The following is a 21,115-nucleotide window of genomic DNA, read 5'->3' on the forward strand; positions in this document are numbered from 1 at the left end:
TACCCCGTACTTGCTTAGGAGAAGCATCTTGGGTACAACTAGCCCCTGCAGGCACTGGCTGTCCGTTTCCAGCCAAGCAGTCTTCGAGGGCCTTCACTCTGTCACTTACATCACAAACTGCCTGTTCTGTACGGTTCACCTTTCCCTGCACTTCTAATATTTCTTTGTGTGTCGTCTCTCGTACCACCTCCATCTCTTGTTGAAGATTTGTGTGTTCTTTCTCCACTTCTATCAGGCGTTGTCCCAAGTTCGTGGTCACATCAGTCATTTCTCTTCGCACTGATTCACTTCCATCTTGTACTGCTTTTAGCTGTAGCTGTAATCCTATGAAGCGATCTTCTAGCTGTTCTTTGAGTTCTTGGAGTGTTCCTTCTTGTTGTTGCTGTGCTCTTTCTTGTTGTTCTTTGAGTTCTTGAAGTGTTCCTTCTTGTTGTGTCTGTGCTCTTTCTTGTTGTTCTTGGAGTTCTTGGAGTATTCTTTCTTGTTGTTGCTGTGCTCTTTCTTGTTGTTCTTTGAGTTCTTGGTGTGCTTTTTCTTGTTGTTCTTTGAGTTCCTGGAGTGCTCTTTCTTGTTGTTGCTGTGCTCTTTCTTGTTTCTCCCCCTGTAGTCTCAAGGCTTCCAAAAGTTCAGTCAACATGTCGTCCCTCTGGGCAGCTTGGGAACGAGTCTCCATGGCGAAAAACAAATGCCTACACTCCTGACACCAGTGTAATGCCGGACGTGTTACTTGGGTTCCGTGTCGCCGTCAGGAGACTCCGTGGGAGGGAGATATGTAAACACTTTGCACAGCTTCTGTAGTTTAATTTTCTTCCTTAGTAGTACACTTCACTCTGACTCTTCACTTACCACTAGCTTACTATGACTGGGACTGGCCCTCTCTCGCCCTCTTCTCCTATATATATCCAGAACAGTACAGTCTAGAATGTTACAGTATATTTTAGATCATACAAGAACATGTAGCAAAAATATATGCGAGTTGGCAAAACTTCCCGCCTGGCGTCTGGCCGAGCCCCGCGGGGCGCGGACGACTCGCCTTGTTCCCCGCCCCCCTGCTCGTTCCTCCCGGAGCCTTCTAGAGGCCTATGGTCGCCGGGGGAAGCTTCCAGCACAACAATATGTCATAAGTAGATAAGGGAAGAGAGCGAGAAAGCTAGCTTGGGTTGGCTCCCCTGATATAAATCCAGCCGAATTCCTATTTTATATATATTTATACGTTAGACTTAGAAATTAAGGGAAAATTAAGTTTAGAATTAACATACAAAAAGACAACCTCAGAAAGGCAGAGGAAGGATAGATTAATGTACCAAGCTGAAAGGTGAGACGGAAAAGTGTTGGAACCTTGAGGTGGCCACGTCACCAGGAGAGGTAGCGAGGCAACCGCTCTGCCTGGCCAGATTCATTCTGGACTTAACCTTTCCGCACGGCACAGGTAAGCTCACCGCTCGCTGGAGTGAGTGCCTGGGAGTGAGAGATAGCCCTAGCCGGCGTCATCAGTGATTCATTCTGGACTTAACCTTTCCGCACGGCACAGGTAAGCTCACCGCTCACTAGAGTCCTGAGTGCCTGGGAGTGAGAGATAGCCCTAGCCGGCGTTCATCAGTGATTCATTCTGGACTTAACCTTTCCGCACGGCACAGGTGAGGGCGCGAGACAAGCTGAAGGCCGGTGTCCAGGGGTTAGACAAGGCGAGTGGCCCGCCACCTTGAAGCCGCCCCCATTGAGAGTCGATATTGGACCCAGACGCCAGTGATGGACAAGGGTCATGGCCTCAGTCATGAGTGCCTGAATGGAGCCAAGGTAAGGGCGAGCCAGTCCAGCCCCTGCCGCCCCAAGACCAGCAGGCTGGTGATGGGAGTAGAAACGGCTCCGAAACCCCCCTTTAGGCACGGCACAACAACATAGTGTAGCTCTCAGGCCTCCACCAAGCCAAGGAAATTGTGTACACCGGGAAAGAGGCACCCGCTTGGTGGACGAGGGGCAAAACAGTGACCTTACCCCCCCTTTAGCTGTAACAGTCTGATCTTTCTCTCACACTTACTCTTTTCTTCCGGTTTTTGTTATGAGTGTTTTTTTGTGTGTGTGCACGCCGGTGCAGGCAGTTGAAATCATTGTGTCTAGCCAATCGGCGGTAGCCCTGTGATATATCCCGACATGGGTTCATTTCTCTCGCGTGTAGCATTTGTCAATAAGAATATTAGGGATTAGAAGAAAGGTTTTCACATTTGTAAACAATACATGCTACACTTCCTTCGTCTAGTGAGGATATGGTTAGAACCAGAGACCCCTAGACGACTTTTTCTGGAAGAGGCTTAAGCCTGTGACTCCAGCTCCATAGCCTCAGTCAAAATATTAGGTAGGGTTTTCTTTTTTTTGGTGGATATTGTGACTTGTGTATTAACCAAAACGTGCTACACTCCCATCGGGAGTGAGGATTATTATTAGGGGGAAGGGAACTTGGGAAGCAAATCAATAAATTGTCTTCTGCCTATGTCCTGTATTAATGCATACAGCCTTCCTCGCCTAAGGTGCAGTCTCGCAATCTCCCCCACCACGACCTCCGAAGGTAACCACGACCCCACACTACCAAACTTGGGACTGAGGATACCATCTACCTCAAGGAACAACCCATAGTAAGCTGGGGAGCGACGGACACTATCTACCAGGTGGGACAGTTGTTAAAGTCAAGTGTTACCAGGCCTGCCAGGGCAGGGAGAGTCTGGGGACTAAACAGTTAGTTTAGTTCCGCCCCACCTGGTTCATAGAACTGCCGTTCCTCACTTACAGGCTTTGGGGGTTGTGCTATATTACAACCTCCTGGTGGCAGCTTACAGAGAGGGAACAGCAGGGAATCGAACCCAGCTGTACACTCTCTGAGGTTGAGGAATCTTAGCGTCACTATTTTTCCTCTTCCTCCCCTTTTTTTTTTTTTTTTTCGACCTGTGATGGCCAGGGGTCGAACCCGTGGCTGTTATACCAAGCATTATGTATGGAATGGATGTGATGACATGGAATGACAGTGAGATAGAAAAATTGGAAGTGGGGCAGAATAGGGTAGCAAGAATGGCACTGAATGCACCAAGGTTTGCAGCAGTAGAGGCTCTTAGGGATGACATGGGATGGAGCACGTTTAGGGAAAGACTAGTAAAGGCAACCTTGAGATATAAAGTGAGACTGGAACAAATGGAGGATGCAAGATTAGCAAGGAAAGTATACTTGTGGAGTATAAGAGATGGCAAATGGGCGAATAAATGTGGGCGAATGATATCATATCCATATGCAGCAAGTCAACGTGATAGGGCAGTACTTTTTAGGGAGGTTGTCAGACTTACTAGGTTTGTCTTCCACGCGTGAGGTCCTGGCAGTCCCAGAGATCGACTAACGAGCCTTGCAGTTGCACTAATCGGGAGGGTACTTGCTGGCGATGGCGAGTCCAACTCTGATCAGGCCGTGGTGAAATACGCACACACACACACACACACACACACACACACACACACCTGACGTGACCTGTCCCTTTTCATTCCTTATAACATTCCATTCTCATTCCAGACGTCGGGAACGCTGCTCCGCGCTGAGGGGAGGACGAAAAAAGCATCCGGCAGGTTAGGGGAAAGGCGGACGGGCTGATGAGAGTGTGAGAAGGCAAGAAGCAAATCAAGGAGAAAGTAAGGGGAGGAAGGTAGAAAAAAGAAAAGACTAAAGGTGGAAGGATATTAATTAAGGTTTGACAGCGGAAGGGATAATTAACAAAGGTACTGAGAAGAGGTGACACAGAAAAGATACTGCCAGATAGTCAAATTAAATGGAGGAGGCAGAGGCGGAGGCGGAGGCGAAGGCGGAAGAAGAGGAGGAGGCGGATGTTCCGTTGCAACCAACTGACTGACTGACAGATTTATACCGGCTTATCAAATGGTAGTCTTTTTGTTCTAGGAATTAAAGGGTAATATAGCCCTGTCTTCAAATGAATTAGTCTTTATTAAAAGTTTAAAAGCGTTTACCTGCCCTACTTTGTGGTGCTCGAGGTCTCTATGGTCTGTTGAGGAGCCATAACAACACCATGCGTACGAGCCGAGGGGGCGGGGGGGCCAGATTTGGACAGACAAAGATTTTCGGGCAGAGTAGCCGTCGTAGCCGCCTGACAGGACTATTTAACTGGCGTCTCGTGAACCAAATCCGCCCGTACACATTAACAGTCGCATCAGTTACTGTACTCTTATGTATTTAGTATTACATTATATATAATCGTTTGAATTTACAGGGAAAACATTTTTCGGGCAAACAAACATTTTTCGGGAAAACAGAGTTCAGCCCCCCAGATGAGAAGGGTCCCGTACGCCTATATACAACACTCCATATTCAAGGCGAGATCATGAGGAGATACAAATACAACATAAGCTGTGGAAGCTATTGCTCAATAGTTCTTCGCAGTTAATCCGAATATCTTGTCTATCTTCTTGTAGGCCAAGCTGCAACGTTTTTAAAATCTTAGTTTTCTTCAGTTTCTGTATTCTTGTTCCTATTCCTATCATTTTCCCGGGATAAGTTTACCAATATTTTTTTCGTAAATCGGCCATTCTTCGAAACATTCAGTTATCAGATCAAGATCCTTTGAGATAACTTGTGCACTAAATCTGGTGAGGAAGGAGTGTGATAGGTCTGAAGAGGGAGTGTAATAGGTCTGAAGAGGGAGTGTAATAGGTCTGAAGAGGGAGTGTAATAGGTCTGAAGAGGGAGTGTAATAGGTCTGAAGAGGGAGTGTAATAGGTCTGAAGAGGGAGTGTGATAGGTCTGAAGAGGGAGTGTGATAGGTCTGAAGAGGGAGTGTGATAGGTCTGAAGAGGGAGTGTGATAGGTCTGAAGAGGGAGTGTGATAGGTCTGAAGAGGGAGTGTGATAGGTCTGAAGAGGGAGTGTTATAGGTCTGAAGATGGAGTGTTATAGGTCTGAAGAGGGAGTGTGATAGGTCTGAAGAGGGAGTGTGATAGGTCTGAAGAGGGAGTGTGATAGGTCTGAAGAGGGAGTGTGATAGGTCTGAAGAGGGAGTGTGATAGGTCTGAAGAGGGAGTGTGATAGGTCTGAAGAGGGAGTGTAATAGGTCTGAAGAGGGAGTGTAATAGGTCTGAAGAGTGTAATAGGTCTGAAGAGTGTAATAGGTCTGAAGAGGAGTGTGATAGGTCTGAAGAGTGTGATAGGTCTGAAGAGGGAGTGTGATAGGTCTGAAGAGGGAGTGTGATAGGTCTGAAGAGGGAGTGTAATAGGTCTGAAGAGGGAGTGTAATAGGTCTGAAGAGGGAGTGTGATAGGTCTGAAGAGGGAGTGTAATAGGTCTGAAGAGGGAGTGTGATAGGTCTGAAGAGGGAGTGTAATAGGTCTGAAGAGGGAGTGTGATAGGTCTGAAGAGGGAGTGTGGTAGGTCTGAAGAGGGAGTGTGGTAGGTCTGAAGAGCCTATGTACTTTGAAAAAGGCTTTGCACTCATCCATCTTTATCTGGTCAACAGCAAATGCACTCGGAATAGATTTGGACATAAAAACATGAAGCAATGTGTCGGGGGGAAGGGCTGCCACACGTCTGATAAGTTTTTGTATCGTCTCCGTATCTTCTTTCACTTATATCTAATCCAAACAACAAACACATCCAGAGTATAAATGATAATCCAAGAAGGTGACTTTTCAGTATTCTCAAAGCATTTTCAGATATCCTCATCTTCCTCCTCGGCCTCCATAATTATAATCCATTCATCTTTCTCCCTTATATTCTTCTCCCGCCTCCTTCCCCTCAATCTTTTCTGGCTATTTTTTCGCCTCAACATCCTGCTCCTTCCTAAGCCCGTTGACTCCCCTTTTTCTCTTGTCACCCTCGTTCATTTTTTTCCCTTCTCCTCCAACGCCACCGCCACGACTACCACCTCCTCCTCCTCCTCCTCCTCTTCTCCCTCTTCACCTCCACATCCACCTCTTCCTCCTCCTTCTTCTTTTTCTTCTTCCTCATCCTCGTCCTCCTCCATTTTTTCTTCTTCCTCCACTTCCTCCTTTTCTTCTTCTTACTACTACTCATATTTCCCCATCTCCTGCTCCTCGCTTCCTCTTCTTCTCCTCTTCGTTTACTACTTTTTTATCTTTCTCCGTCTTTTCTTCTCTCTACTTCCTTTCCTCACCTTCCCCTCTACTCTCATACCTCCTCCTCCTCCTCCTCTTCCTACGCCATAACAAACAGCTCAGCTTTCTCCGTGTCTGGCGGGGCATCAGTCTCTCGTTAAACCCTAACTATATCTCCTGTTTTTTCTGCATCATAAATCTCTGGCTCTTTCTAAAAAAACACCCATTTAAAAATTCTCTCTCTCTCTCTCTCTCTCTCTCTCTCTCTCTCTCTCTCTCTCTCTCTCTCTCTCTCTCTCCGCCGTTTTTCTCTCACTGTTTTTCCTCTTCTTTTATTTTCGCGGCCATGTCTCTCCGTTGTCGCGATATTTTTCGCTCTAAAGAAAGATGGAAAGATAAACAGATTTACATAGATTTACATAGAAAATCAGACCACACAGACCCCATGGTCCAGACTTGGTGGTCTGTCCTTAAACCTAAGTGATTTTACATTAATCAGAAGACTCCAAAACGTTGCATTTCTACTCTAGTTGATATTAAGTTGAAGGAAGTGACGGTCGAGCTTATTTTTGAAGGAGTCAATCGTGTTACACTGGACCACTGATGATGGGAGCTTATTCCATTCTCGCACTACAACGTTGGTGAAGAAAAATTTGGTGCAGTCTGAATTTACTTGTCTACATCTGAGTTTTACGCCATTGTTCCTCGTGCGCAAAGTGTCATCGATCATAAACAATGTTGATCTGTCTACATTCGTGAAACCATTAAGTATTTTAAAACATTCGATCAGTTTTCCTCGGAGGCGACGTTTCTCAAGAGAGAACATGTTAAGGGTAGAAAGCCTTTCTTCGTAGGATTTGTTGCGCAAGGAAGGGATCATTTTCGTTGCCCGACGCTGAACACCTTCTAATTTAGCAATATCCTTTGCATGGTGGGGAGACCAAAACTGTACCGCATATTCCAAGTGGGTTCTGACTAAACTGTTGTAGAGCGTGAGTATTACATCTTTATTCTTATAAAAAAAGTTTCTTTTAATGAAGCCCAACATTCTGTTCGCTTTATTTGCTGCATCGATGCATTGCTGTGAGAATTTGAGGTTTGACGCGATTTTGACCCCCAAGTCCTTGACGCATTGAACGCTTTTGAGTTTAACGCCGCGCATTTCGTAATCGAACTTCTTATTCCTCGTTCCAACTTGAAGGACCTGGCACTTGTCTACGTTAAAGGGCATCTCCCATCTATCCGACCAAGCTGAAATTTTGTGCAAATCCTCTTGGAGGCTTTGCCTGTCTTCGTCAGTGTGAACCGAGTTACCAGTCTTTGTGTCGTCTGCAAATTTACTAATGCGGTTAATGAGTCCAACATCCACGTCGTTGATGTAAATAATGAAGAGCACTGGGCCAAGGACCGAGCCCTGAGGGACGCCACTAGTGACCGGCGCCCACTCTGAGTTAAATCCGTCAATCACTACTCTTTGTTGTCTGTTGCTCAACCAATTCGCGATCCATTGGTTTACTTGACCGTCAATACCTATTTGCTTTAATTTGTAAAGTAATTTATGATGCGGGACTTTATCAAACGCTTTCTGGAAATCAAGATAGACTACGTCCAGTGATTTGGTTACGTCATAAACAGTGAAGAGGTCGTTATAAAAGGTTAATAGATTTTTTATAACGACCTCTTCACTGAGAGAGAGAGAGAGAGAGAGAGAGAGAGAGAGAGAGAGAGAGAGAGAGAGAGCGCACACAACCCGCGCCACAACAAGGGCCTCCACATATCATTTACAGCATCTTCTCCCCTTCTTTATTTTTTTCCTTTTTTTTTCATTATCTGTTCACCCCACACTGCCGTCCCTTCGCTTACTTTTCATTTATTTCTTTTTCTTCCATCCCATTCCCATCCTATCCCTTCTTTTCCCTTCCTTTCGATACATTTCTCTCTCTCCTCTCTCTTCCTTTACCCCCCCTTCCATTATCCGCTGTAATCATCAACTTCACTCTATCATCCACTTTTCGTTTCCTTCCCTTTTCCATATTCCCCACTATCGCATTCCTTCCCTTCACTTCCACTTCCAGACACGTCCCTTTAACAAACTCTTTCCCGTCTCTTGCCTTTCCTTTTATGGCAAACTTTCCTCTCTATTCTTTTCTTTCCCGTCATCGCAGCTGCCCCATTTATCATTATTGTCGGTTGCCCTTCTCTCCTTTCATTTTCCTTTCTTCTCTTTCCTTTCCTTTCTCATCTCTTCGTAGTTTTTTTTTTTTTTTTCAATCAGGCTTCCTTCCTACCTTCTTTCCTTCTTTTATTTCCTCACTTCTCTCCACCTCGCGACCCCTCCTAGCCTCCCAACCTTCTTTTCCCTCTTCTTCCTTGATAAAAAATGAACAGAATAAAACATCAGTGTAAGGAAAGAATTCTGGCCAGGCGTGCTGAAGTAAAAATGAAGGTTCGTGTCGTCGGGGAGAGAGGTATTGAAGTGTTTGTTTGTGTTTTTCAGTTTCTTTTTCTTGGTTCAGTTGTCGTCTTCATTAAGACACTCTTTTCTTCTCTTTTTAGTTTTTCTTCCTCTCTATCTCTTCCTTTCACAAAAACACCTGTGTTGTCATTGGCTTAATCCCTGTTTCTTTTATTTCCTGTATGTCTTTATCGGTGTGTCTTTATCAGCTTCGTCTTAGGACACTATTTCTTCTTTCGTATTTTTTGTCTTCTTCCTCTTTTCCTTTCACAAAAAAACACCTGTGTGGTCATTGGCTTAATCACTTTTTTTCTTTTATTTCCTGTATGTCTTTATCAGTGTGTTAGCTCAGGTAATGCTTCGTCTTAAGACACTATTTCTCCTTTTTTTGTCTTTCTTCTCTTCCTTTCACAAAAACACCTGTGTGGTCATTGGCTTAATCACTTTGTTTCTTTTATTTCCTGTATGTCTTTATCAGCTCAGGTAATGCTTCGTCTTAAGACACTATTTCTTCTTTTTTTGTCTTTCTTCTTCTCTTCCTTTCACAAAAACACCTGTGTGGTCATTGGCTTAATCACTGTTTCTTTTATTTCCTGTATGTCTTTTATCGCCCACAAATATAAGGACAGAGATTTTAAGGGTCGCTTTCACAGTCACCTTGTTTGTTTTGATCGTTACCAATGGTGGCGATCGACGCTGTGATTTTCCACGTGTAACTGGCGTATGGGGTAGTGGCGGCTGCAGAGGAAGCGAGAGGTATTGAGAGTGTGTGGCAAGGTGCGGGGCTAGGCTAACCCCGCAGCCGCCACTACCCCATCGGCCAGTTTGACGTGGAAATACTATAGCGTCGATCGCCGCCATTGGTAACGATTAAAACAAACAAAATGACTAAAAGCGGCCTTAAGAACATCCGCCTCTGTCTGTCTTTTCCTGTAAACGCTGAAGTAATACAAAAACAGCGGTAATATTTTTGTAGTACTTCGGGAGAATACTAACCAACGTGCGTCACTTTCTCCTACCGGGATAGCCTATGACTAATATTTTTGTTTTTTTTTCTTCGTTTTTTTGTTTGTTTTTTGTTTCCGATTTACTTTGTTTTTTAGTCAAGAAGTCATTCGTGTGTTTGTGATCGGGCACTATTGAGACTTTTTTTTGTGCTTTTTTTTAGATTTATATTTTCTTCACTAAATCGTTCTCGGTTTTGTCTTGAAAAAATTAAAAGGTTGATGATTTTAATGGTGTGTGTGTGTATGTGTGTGTGTGTGTGTGTGTGTGTGTGTGTTTCCCGTTTCCCGTCACGTCCCTATTTGTCTGTCCGTCTTTCCGTCTGTTTGTGTCTCTCTGTCTAGATTTATTTATATTCTTGTGTATCCTTGCGCTTGTTCTCTCTGTCCTTGAGTCCCCCTGTATCCGTGTCCGTCTGTCCGTCTGTTTGTCTGTCTGTATCAGCTGTGTAAACATCCTTTTTTTTTGTCCGCAGTGAAATTTATCGTTCACGGCTTACGGCTTCCTGAGTTTGTTGTGCAGGAGGGCAGTCATGTCGTGAGCAATTTGTTTGTTTTTTATTTTCTTCTTCTTCTTCTTCTTATCATTATTATCATTATTATCATTATTATTATTATTATTATTATTATTATTATTATTATTATTATTTCTATTGGGCGACATTTCCATACACGCCTTCATTGTAAACATTCATTTTTTATTTCTTCTTCTTCTTCTTCTTCTTCTTCTTCCTTTTCTTTTTTTTTCTTCTTCCTTTTCTTTCTTCTTCTTCTTCTTCTTCTTCTTCTTCTTCTTTCTTTTTCATATTATTTTTTCTTCTTCTTTTATTATTACTATATACTGGGTCGCGTTCAAATACATAGCAACAACAGATTCATCTCGCGAGTCTTGTCTTTATTTCATTTTTATCGGCGTCGCAGAAGCCGATCAACAGATTGTCTATCTTGTTGTTGTTGTTCTCTTCAAGTTGTTTTCCTGGCTTACCCATGCATTGTAGACATGGCATTGTATAATAACATTTGTTAGCCCTGATGAACCCTACAACATGGCATTATTATTTTTTTTAACGTCCTGTGGCGCCGGTAGTCCTTCATAGTAGGACCTAATGGTCGGCCCCAGCCCGTTGTGGCGCAGGCAAGTGTTTATAGTGGCGCCATCTTTACTTTTCAGCATTTTCCATTTTAGACCCCTAGTTGCATAATATAAATTGTAGGGGGGGGGTTGGAGGGTCATGCGACACCGTTCTAGCACAGTTTTTGTGCTATTAACACTTGTTTCTATCGCATCCTTGTCGTAAATTTCGCCTCGCCACCTTCTTTGCAAGCTTGTGCTCTGTCCCTCGCTTACGTAGTTATTGTTATTTAGACAAAAAAAATACACAGAAGATCAGGGATACATTTTTTTAACTACTTCTTCGCTTTACCTTTCGTACTTACTTTTGCCTTTCGCTTTTCTTTCCCTTTACTTTTTGTTTTTCACCTAACTCAAAAATCATGCAATAGCTCATAGATACATTTAATTAATTTTACCTCCTCTTCTTCCCTATATCTTTCGTCTTTCACATTCCCTTTCGTTCTTAACATTTTTGGCTTTTGGCCGTGGGAAGCTGTGATGAACTGACACTAGGATCAGCAAATGATGACTTTCATCAGCAGTCATCAACCGGAACCCACACCCTTCCGGACGAACTACAAGCAAATAACAAGGAGCGAACAACGCGAAGAGAGAGATGTGTGACGGGCAGGCGCCCTGCGGTGTGGCTGTCTCTGGTTTGGTGCCACTCGCTCACGAAAACTGTAAACTTTTGTATAATACTGTTAATATACTTAAAGTACATTCATATCTTTTTGTGTCCATGTGAGAGAGAGAACTAAAGGGAACTTATAACGGCTACCGCTCGGCCACACATCACTTAACTAAAAGGCTATCGTGTTATCTCACTTACTATAATCAACTTGTGAAGCAGCCCACGGTAACACCGGCCCTGTGACGAGTGAATAACACTTCGCGCCTTAAACTATAACACTTAACACCAGCAACTTTAAAAAGTAAACAAAAACACTAAAAACAGTTAACCAGGGACTTCTAGTTTCAAAGTGAGATTGTCATGGACATATCATTCGTGTCAGATCCGGGAGATAAAATATCTCTCAGTCGCTCGAAGGTCAATCCCGGGAACGGGAACGACGGCCCTCATAAACAAGAGCGCGTTCACAGAACGAAAGGATTATGATGCGTTTGTCACTTTTTCTTTTAACATTTGGGGAAGATGGGCAACACAGCCTCGTAAAGGATATAAATTTTGCTGTGGACACTGCAAACGAGTGTCCTTTTTAATAGGCCGTAGACGCCAATAGGCTATCTACTGATTTGATCTCGTGTTTTAAACAAGGAAACTGGACAGATGGAGCAACCATTTCTGTAGCTAATGCTAGATTATTACTAGAGTTCCTTGTGTACATGATTGTCCTTAAAGTTCTTCTTCGAAGGAGTGCAGTATCCCTTGACTACAGCAACACTGGCAACCTACACGGTTTTATCAGCCAACTTTTATGGCACTTAAAGTAATTTTGGGTCCTTTTTGAAGCTTCTTTTGCCGTCGACACGTTCGTCGGGGAGGGGGGGCCTTTGATACTCTGACCTAAACTTTATTGGGTGTCACCAACGGTAATAAAAAAAAATCCTTGGTGTGTTTTTTTATATGTGGTTTAGGCAGAAATAGTCAGATAAATAGGTGGACGGAAATTTGAGCTTTACGATCTTTTTTTTTTTTTTTTTTTTTAAATACACAGAATGTGCATAGTGATCGTCTCCAAAGACTAGCGCCGGCTTGAGGTTCAGCCTGACGCTGCTTCAGATTGTTCACAGAATACGAATACTTTTTTCTTGTATTCGAATACGAATGAGAATATTTTGATTTCAAGCAATAATTATTCAAATACGAATACATCCATATACGGTATTCGAATGTATTCGAATACGAATACCGAATATGAATAGTCCATCCCTGCTACCAGGGCGGGGTGTCACAACTATGATGCCACCTAGACTTTAGAAATTACCCTGCCATTCAAGAGGTGCAATATTATGGTCAGCATTATCAAAGATCAAGTGAACAAATGCATCATCATTAGCAGAGGATGGCGATGAACGTAAGCGCAGCATAATTCAAAACTATGCAGCACACGCATTTATCGGGTACTGTGAACCATAGTTCTTATACAGACAAACACCTGAGCCTATTAGTAATAAAGCAGGAAGGGCATGATAGCTTATGTAACCGCATTAAAAAATCTTGTACCCTTAACTTAACTTAATTATTTAAGGCATGGCGACCTGATTGTCTGAATGATAGCATTCCCATTGTTTTATGTTGTAGAGAAGGAGCGGGAGGGTACTTACCACAAACACAAGTCCCTGAACGGATGTCAGCAGCCGTTATCTTATCAACCGTACATGACATCCGCAGTTTATCATATCGAGTGGCAAAACTCCTTTCATCATACCACCACTAGTGCACAATTTCACTAATGGTTTTACAAAATGTCTATACATCTGATTTGTTTAGCAATTATGTAACAACCAGGATGACGCCAAAATGTTCCTTATAATAACTTTATATATTTTCTGGTATGCCCTTCAGTCTCATCATGCATGCGGTCGGTCAATATTTCTTCTAACTCTCAACTCACATACTAGCAATATAAGTCTTCTTTGAGAAAGCCACAAGAACGTGAAGCTTTTTTCTACCCTCATAGCTAGGCATACTGATCTCTTCACCTCGGAGGCACAAAAAGGAAAACGTGCAGGCAAAGCAGAGGCCGGCCAGCGAGGAGGAAACATGCCCGAGTGTGCCAGCTTATCTCGGCTGACGTTCATTTTATCGTCGGATAACCAACCATTTAGCGAGTCAGAAGCAGCGCCGGCATTTTTTTTACTCCGCAGCTCAAAGAGCGGCAGACCAAACCAAGGAGTGAAATGTAAGTGGGAGCCAAGTGCTTGGTTATGAACGCTATTTGGAAGACAGGGCGGTGAAAGGGACTCAAAACCGAAGGGAACACAGGAGGGAAAGATTACAACATAGAAACAGCAAGAGGCACGAAATACAGTGTGTGTGTGTGTGTGTGTGTGTGTGTGTGTGGGAGGGCACAAAAATTAACAAGAAAAATGAAAAATAAAATGGGATAAACACACAAGACCATAGAAACACTGTAAGAAGGAAATGAGGCAAGTAATAACCAATGATGAAAGGGAAAAAGAAGAAAAAAAAAAAGAGATATTTTAATACGCAGCAGCACACCCTAAATAGAATAAATGACAGGGTATGAAAGGAAGGAAAAGAATGTGATACGAAAGAAGGGAGTAATGAGCTTCTTCCCCTAGCTATAACTGGCGTCAAGACTAAGGACCGCTTTCATCGTAAGTTTGTTTGTTTTGATCGTTACCTATGGCGCCGATCGCCGCTATAGTGTTTCCACGTCAAACTGGCCCATGGGGTAGTGGCGGCTGCGGGGTTAGCCTAGCCCTGCACCTTGCCATACACTCTCAACATCTCTCGCTTCCTCTGCAGCCGCCACTACCTCATAGGCCAGTTTGACGTGGAAATACTATAGCGGCGATAACAGCCATTGGTAACGATCAAAACAAAGTGACTGAAAGCGGCCCTAAACCTCGGCCCAACCAACGAACTACAGGGTTCATAAAAAAGGAAAAAAAAATAACTCACGAACATTTTACACTCAAGTTAGGACTTTGGGAATGAAAACTAACTTCTATTTTCTTAGTTGATTTGGCACCGTTGAAATTGTTACGGTGGATTTTATTTTCGAAGCAATTTGATATGTTGTCGTAAATGATAAGGAGTGGTGCTGAGAGAGAGAGAGAGAGAGAGAGAAACGCCGTGGTTCTGAGGAAGGGGAGGGCGGGAAAATTGAGGTACGGCGGAAAGAAGGATCTTGGCTAAACTGAAAAGACAGAGAGAGAGAGAGAGAGAGAGAGAGAGAGAGAGAGAGAGAGAGAGAGAGAGTCAAAACGAAAGAGAAGTTGAAAGTACAAAGTTTCAATGACAGTATACCCTAACCAGTAAGACAGAAGAACCGAGACGCCTTCCTACAACGAGATACTTTCGCGTCCTGCCCACGGCTGAAACACTTCTCGAGTCGACACAAGAAAACGCAGCGCAACACAAAACAGCTTACGAGGGCTTGGCAAACTGCAGCACAATAATAGGACGTGAAAACCATGCCAATACCAAGCTTTCTTACAACGCTGGCAACACTAATGCAAAACACTTATATATAAATTATAAAAAGAGTGACATCGCGCCGTGGTTCTCTCTCTCTCTCTCTCTCTCTCTCTCTCTCTCTCTCTCTCTCTCTCTCTCTCTCTGTGTATCTATCTATATATATATATATATATATATATATATATATATATATATATATATATATATATATATATATATATATATATATTTCGTCATTGCCTATTGCGCCGGTAGGCTTCTTCCCGGTGGATCCTGATGGTCGGTCCAAGGCTTCTTCCCGGTGGGCCCTGATGGTCGGCCCAGCCCGTTCTGGAGCAGGCGAGTGTTTATAGTGGCGCCATCTTACAGTGGCTCATGCTGCCCTCCCGGAGCTCATCTTTAATCCTAGAATCTAGAGTCCGGGTTCATAGGTGTTCTTCTGGACAGCATCTGGGTAGTTTTAAGAAACTCGGCGGCTGAAAATCCCAGCCTGGTGGCACCGGTTGGGGCCTGAACTCGCGTCCTCCTGAACGCGGGGCCGTCTCGCTATCCATTCAGCCACCTCCCCAATATATATATATATATATATATATATATATATATATATATATATATATATATATATATATATATATATATCCATCTATCTCTAACTATACTGTATATCTCTATCTATTTATCTATCTATCTATCTAGCAATACACCTGTTATATAAATACACACTGTATATCCCTTACATAAACACAATCCTGGTGCCTGACACTCGTGTTTTCGTCGTCCTCTTATTGTTCCCTCATCGTCACTTTTCCATCATTCATTAGCACGTTTTAACGCACCTTTTTGGGCCAATTTTCTTTATTGTCTATCAATTGTTAGAAAGACAGACAGAGAGACAGTTACTAACAGATAAATGTACATACATACACATACATGCGTATACAAATATATATACTACACACATGCATCCATAGATAGCCTACGTATCTCTCTCTCTCTCTCTCTCTCTCTCTCTCTCTCTCTCTCTCTCTCTCTCTCTCTCAGCGCCTTGCCCTCACCCCGAGAGGTCAAACCGCACGCGCTCCCACTTCCGTGACCTCTCGCTTGCGAATCCACCCTCGTGTGCTGTACTGAATTGTACTGTAGATCTTGCTGTTCTGTGTGCCGTGTGCTATTTCGCGTCGTGCTGCGTACTGCTTATTGTCAACCGAGTTAGCTGCCCGCAGAGGTGTGCTGTTTGCTGTGCGACCACGTGCTTCATTGGACAGGATTAAGTATTGCCCTTATTTTTACTACCTCTCTCCGCCTGTATCTACCCTCTCGCAGTAGCGCCCTGTAAAACATATATACACCTATACACAAAACACAGTGTTACACTCTTTCCGCCACATTCTTTATATATTTCCAGATTCCACTCCGACGCCGCTTCCTACGCAGGTGTTCAGACCTACCTGACCTGACTTGACCAGATTATTCCCCAGAGACCAGTAATCCTCCCTCCCTCCCTCTCGCGTTTCGCTCCTCCTCTTCTCTCGCCTCCCCTCTCCATTGCCCCTCCCCCTCTCTCTCTCTCTCATTACTACCCCCCACTTGCCCCTCTCTGTCTCTCCTTCCTCACTCCCGATCTCGTTCCCACCCTCTCTCTCTCCCCCCCTTTCCTTCGCCCTCTTCCTCCCTCCATCCCTATCTCCCTCCTACGCCTTCCCATCTCTCTCTCTCTCTCTCTCTCTCTCTCTCTCTCTCTCTCTCTCTCTCTCTCTCTCTCTCTCTCTCTCTCTCTCTCTCTCTCTCTCTCTCTCTCTCTCTCTCTCTCTCTCTGCCCCTCTCTGTCTCTCCTTCCTCCTCCCTATCTCGTTCCCACCCTCTCTCTCTCCCCCCCTTTCCTTCGCCCTCTTCCTCCCTCCATCCCTATCTCCTCTCCCTCCTCCCTATCTCTCTCTCCTCTCTCTCTCTCTCTCTCTCTCTCTCTCTCTCTCTCTCTCTCTCTCTCTCTCTCTCTCTCTCTCTCTCTCTCACTTATTCTCGCTTATTCACGCACGCGTCCCTCTGCCCTACGAAAAAGAAAAAGCAAAGCAAATATATAGATACCTCCTCCTTACCAAGATGGCGCTAAAGAAATGTTCGACTTGCACAGGAAACTTCTCTGGTCATTTCTTCTCAGGACGATCGACCGTCTGCAAGATCTGCCTGTTGACTCAGCAGATGGAAACGAGACTCCTTCAACAGGACGAAAGGCTGACGGCTGGCGAGAAGAAGATCACCGAACTAACAAGTACTGTTGATACCTTGCAGGAGTTTATCCAGGCCAACATCGTCGCCCCTCCTGCAATTGACGCCTCATCACCATCCTCACCTGCACTCGATGCCCAGCCACCTTCCGAAGAAGGCACGTCACAGGAACCGGTAGAGCTGACGCTGAATGCTTCACCCCGTGAGAGGAGGAGCCAGACCCGCCCTAGAGCCATTTATCCTACTCATTGCTACAACAGATTTGCCATACTGGAGGAGGAGGACGAGGAACAGAGCACCTTCTTGGTCGGTGACTCTATGATTCGCCATCAGGTGGTTGAATTCTGTGGCAGAGTCCCCCGTCGTAGGCGTAACTACTGTTATCCTGGAGCTGGTGTTGACGACATCACAGCTGCCCTGGACGAGGTCTCCGCTGAGGCCTCTAATGACTCACTCTTTGTTCTCCACACAGGTACAAACGACGTCACCACGACCCGGTCTGAAGAACTGCTGGACAAGTACCGTAGGCTCATCCAGCAGTATAAGACTAAATCACCTAATATTTTGATTTCAGGAATTCTACCACGGACATGGGATGAGGGCGACTTCTACAGTAAGGCCTTCAGCCTCAACAACCGCCTGCAGACTCTCTGCGGAGAGCTTGACGTCAAATTCTTTAACGCCTGGAACGATTTCTACGGCCAGAGTAGACTTTTCCAAAGGGACGGCATACACCTGTCCCCATCGGGGCAGCCAGATTTGGACGGCACCACAACACCGCCGTACGTACCGCCCTAACAACAAAACACGACTCTCAGCCACGTCCTTCCATCCCGCCCGTGTAAATAGACACCTCACACCGCAACAGACTCGTAACATTGAACCCTCCAGTAACTCTATTACCAAGCTTCAAGATAACCTAAGAGTCCTTAGTTTCAATGCGCGTAGCCTAAGAAACAAATTTGATGAACTGCGATGTCTTGCTCTGACAGAAAACTTTGACGTAATTGCTATAACCGAAACATTTATCGACACCACTAATATTGATTTAAGTTCCGAATACAACATAGATGGCTACAGATTCTTCAACAATGATCGTGTAAACCGTAGAGGGGGTGGTGTCGCCCTTTTTGTCAAAAAGCTACTTGCAACCTACTGACAAAACACCAAGAAACAGTAACGTTGAACATTTGTGCGTGCGAGTAAACATTGCAAAAGTCAATTTAAATATATCTGTCACTTACAGGCCTCCGGGGCAATCACTTGATGGCGATCTTGAAATGTACAGCGTCTTAAGGCAGTCACTTAATAACAGCGACTCACTGATACTAGGAGACTTTAACCTCCCCATATCGACTGGGCGACACTGTCGGGTACAGAAGGTGAGTCCCATAGAATGATCAATTTCTAGAGGAAAATTATCTAAGCCAAATGGTTTCTGAACCAACTCGACAAAATAACATACTTGACCTTGTTATAGCGACCCAAGATAACCTAGTCAGTAATGTCACGGTAGGAGAACACCTCGGTTCCTGCGATCATAAACTAGTGCGCGTTGACATTAGAGCTCAAACATCGGTGACTGAAAATAAAGTTAAGGTGCCCAATTTCAAAAGAGCCAACTTCGTAGAAATCCGACGAAAACTAATAGATATGCAACTATCAGATGACGGCAATGCAGAGGACGCCTGGCTAAACTTTAAAAATCACTTACTCACTCAGCAGGACACATTTGTCCCCTTGTGCGAGAAGCGAATTAACACTAATAAACGTCCACCTTGGTTTAATAGCGAAATTAAACACTCAGTCAAGGAGAGAAAATTGTCTTACAGGTTAAAGAAAGACCAAAGCACGCCCGAAAACATTAGACTTTACAATGATGCAAGGCGACGAGTAAAAAGATTAGTGCATCAGGCAAAGCGTAGATATGAAGAAAATATTGCAGCCAACTGTAAAATTAATCCGAAATCCTTCTTCAGTTACATAAACAACAGAAAGGCGATCAGAAGTGGAATTGGACCTTTAATAAACAGCGACGGTGCACTAGTGACTGACAGCCAACACGTTGCAAACCTATTAAATAATTACTTTTCCTCGGTGTTTAATAATAACAGTCCTCCCACCACCACCACCAACACCAGTACTAATGTAAATCCCGAGCATGCATTGTCTAACTTTGAAATAAAACCCGATGAAGTCCTTAAAGCCCTCAAATCACTTAAAACAAATAAAAGTCCTGGACCTGATAAAGTATATCCAACTCTGCTGAAAGAAACAAAGAGCGAAATACTCTCCTCCCTCACAACCGTATTCAATATGTCCTTGCGACAAGGCATTGTCCCTTCAGATTGGAAAAAGGCTAACGTGACACCGATTTTAAGAAAGGAGACAAAAAGTACCAGGTAATTACAGGCCCATTAGTCTAACTTCGGTTGTAGGTAAGCTACTTGAGGGCATAATTAGAGACAAAATTGTGAGTTACCTTGAAAGCCACTCATTAATTGGGGACTCACAACATGGCTTCCGAAACAAAAGATCCTGCCTATCAAATCTATTAACCTTTTATAACGACCTCTTCACTGTTTATGACGTAACCAAATCACTGGACGTAGTCTATCTTGATTTACAGAAAGCGTTTGATAAAGTCCCGCATCATAAATTACTTTACAAATTAAAACAAATAGGTATTGACGGTCAGGTAAACCAATGGATCGCGAATTGGTTGAGCAACAGACAACAAAGAGTAGTGATTGACGGATTTAACTCAGAGTGGGCGCCTGTCACTAGTGGCGTCCCTCAGGGCTCGGTTCTTGGCCCAGTGCTCTTCATTATTTACATCAACGACGTGGATGTTGGACTCAATAACCGCATTAGTAAATTTGCAGACGACACAAAGATTGGTAACTCGGTTCTCACTGACGAAGACAGGCAAAGCCTCCAAGAGGATTTGCACAAAATGTCAACTTGGACGGATAGATGGGAGATGCCCTTTACCGTAGACAAGTGCCAGGTCCTTCAAGTTGGAACGAGGAATAAAAGTTTGATTACGAAATGCGCGGCGTTAAACTCAAAAGCGTTCAATGCGTCAAGGACTTGGGGTCAAAATCGCGTCAAACCTCAAATTCTCACAGCAATGCATCGATGCAGCAAATAAAGCGAACAGAATGTTGGGCTTCATTAAAAGAAACTTTTATTTAAGAATAAAGATGTAATACTCGCTCTACAACAGTTTAGTCAGACCCCACTTGGAATATGCGGTACAGTTTTGGTCTCCTCACCATGCAAAGGATATTGCTAAATTAGAAGGTGTTCAGCGTCGGGCAACGAAAATTATCCCTTCCTTGCGCAACAAATCCTACGAAGAAAGGCTTTCTACCCTTAACATGTTCTCTCTTGAAAAACGTCGCCTCCGAGGAAAACTGATCGAATGTTTTAAAATACTTAATGGTTTCACGAATGTAGACAGATCAACATTGTTTATGATCGATGACACTTTGCGCACGAGGAACAATGGCGTAAAACTCAGATGTAGACAAGTAAATTCAGACTGCACCAAAATTTTCTTCACCAACGTTGTAGTGCGAGAATGGAATAAGCTCCCATCATCAGTGGTCCAGTGTAACACGATTGACTCCTTCAAAAATAAGCTCGACCGTCACTTCCTTCAACTTAATATCAACTAGAGTAGAAATGCAACGTTTTGGAGTCTTCTGATTAATGTAAAATCACTTAGGTTTAAGGACAGACCACCAAGTCTGGACCATGGGGTCTGTGTGGTCTGATTTTCTATGTAAATCTATATAAATCTCTCTCTCTCTCTCTCTCTCTCTCTCTCTCTCTCTCTCTCTCTCTCTCTCTCTCTCTCTCTATATATATATATATATATATATATATATATACACACACACACACACACAAAAACAACAGGAGATATAAAAAGTTGTATATAGATGAGGGAGAGAGAGAGAGAGAGAGAGAGAGAGAGAGAGAGAGAGAGAGAGAGAGAGAGAGAGAGAGAGACGGACAGACAAAGTGTGTGTGTGTGTGTGTGTCACAACAACAAATACAATCAGATTTAGTGATCGCGAGA

This window comes from Eriocheir sinensis, unplaced genomic scaffold, assembly GCF_024679095.1.
Source record: "Eriocheir sinensis breed Jianghai 21 unplaced genomic scaffold, ASM2467909v1 Scaffold1138, whole genome shotgun sequence".
Classification (NCBI taxonomy): Eukaryota; Metazoa; Arthropoda; class Malacostraca; order Decapoda; family Varunidae; genus Eriocheir; species Eriocheir sinensis.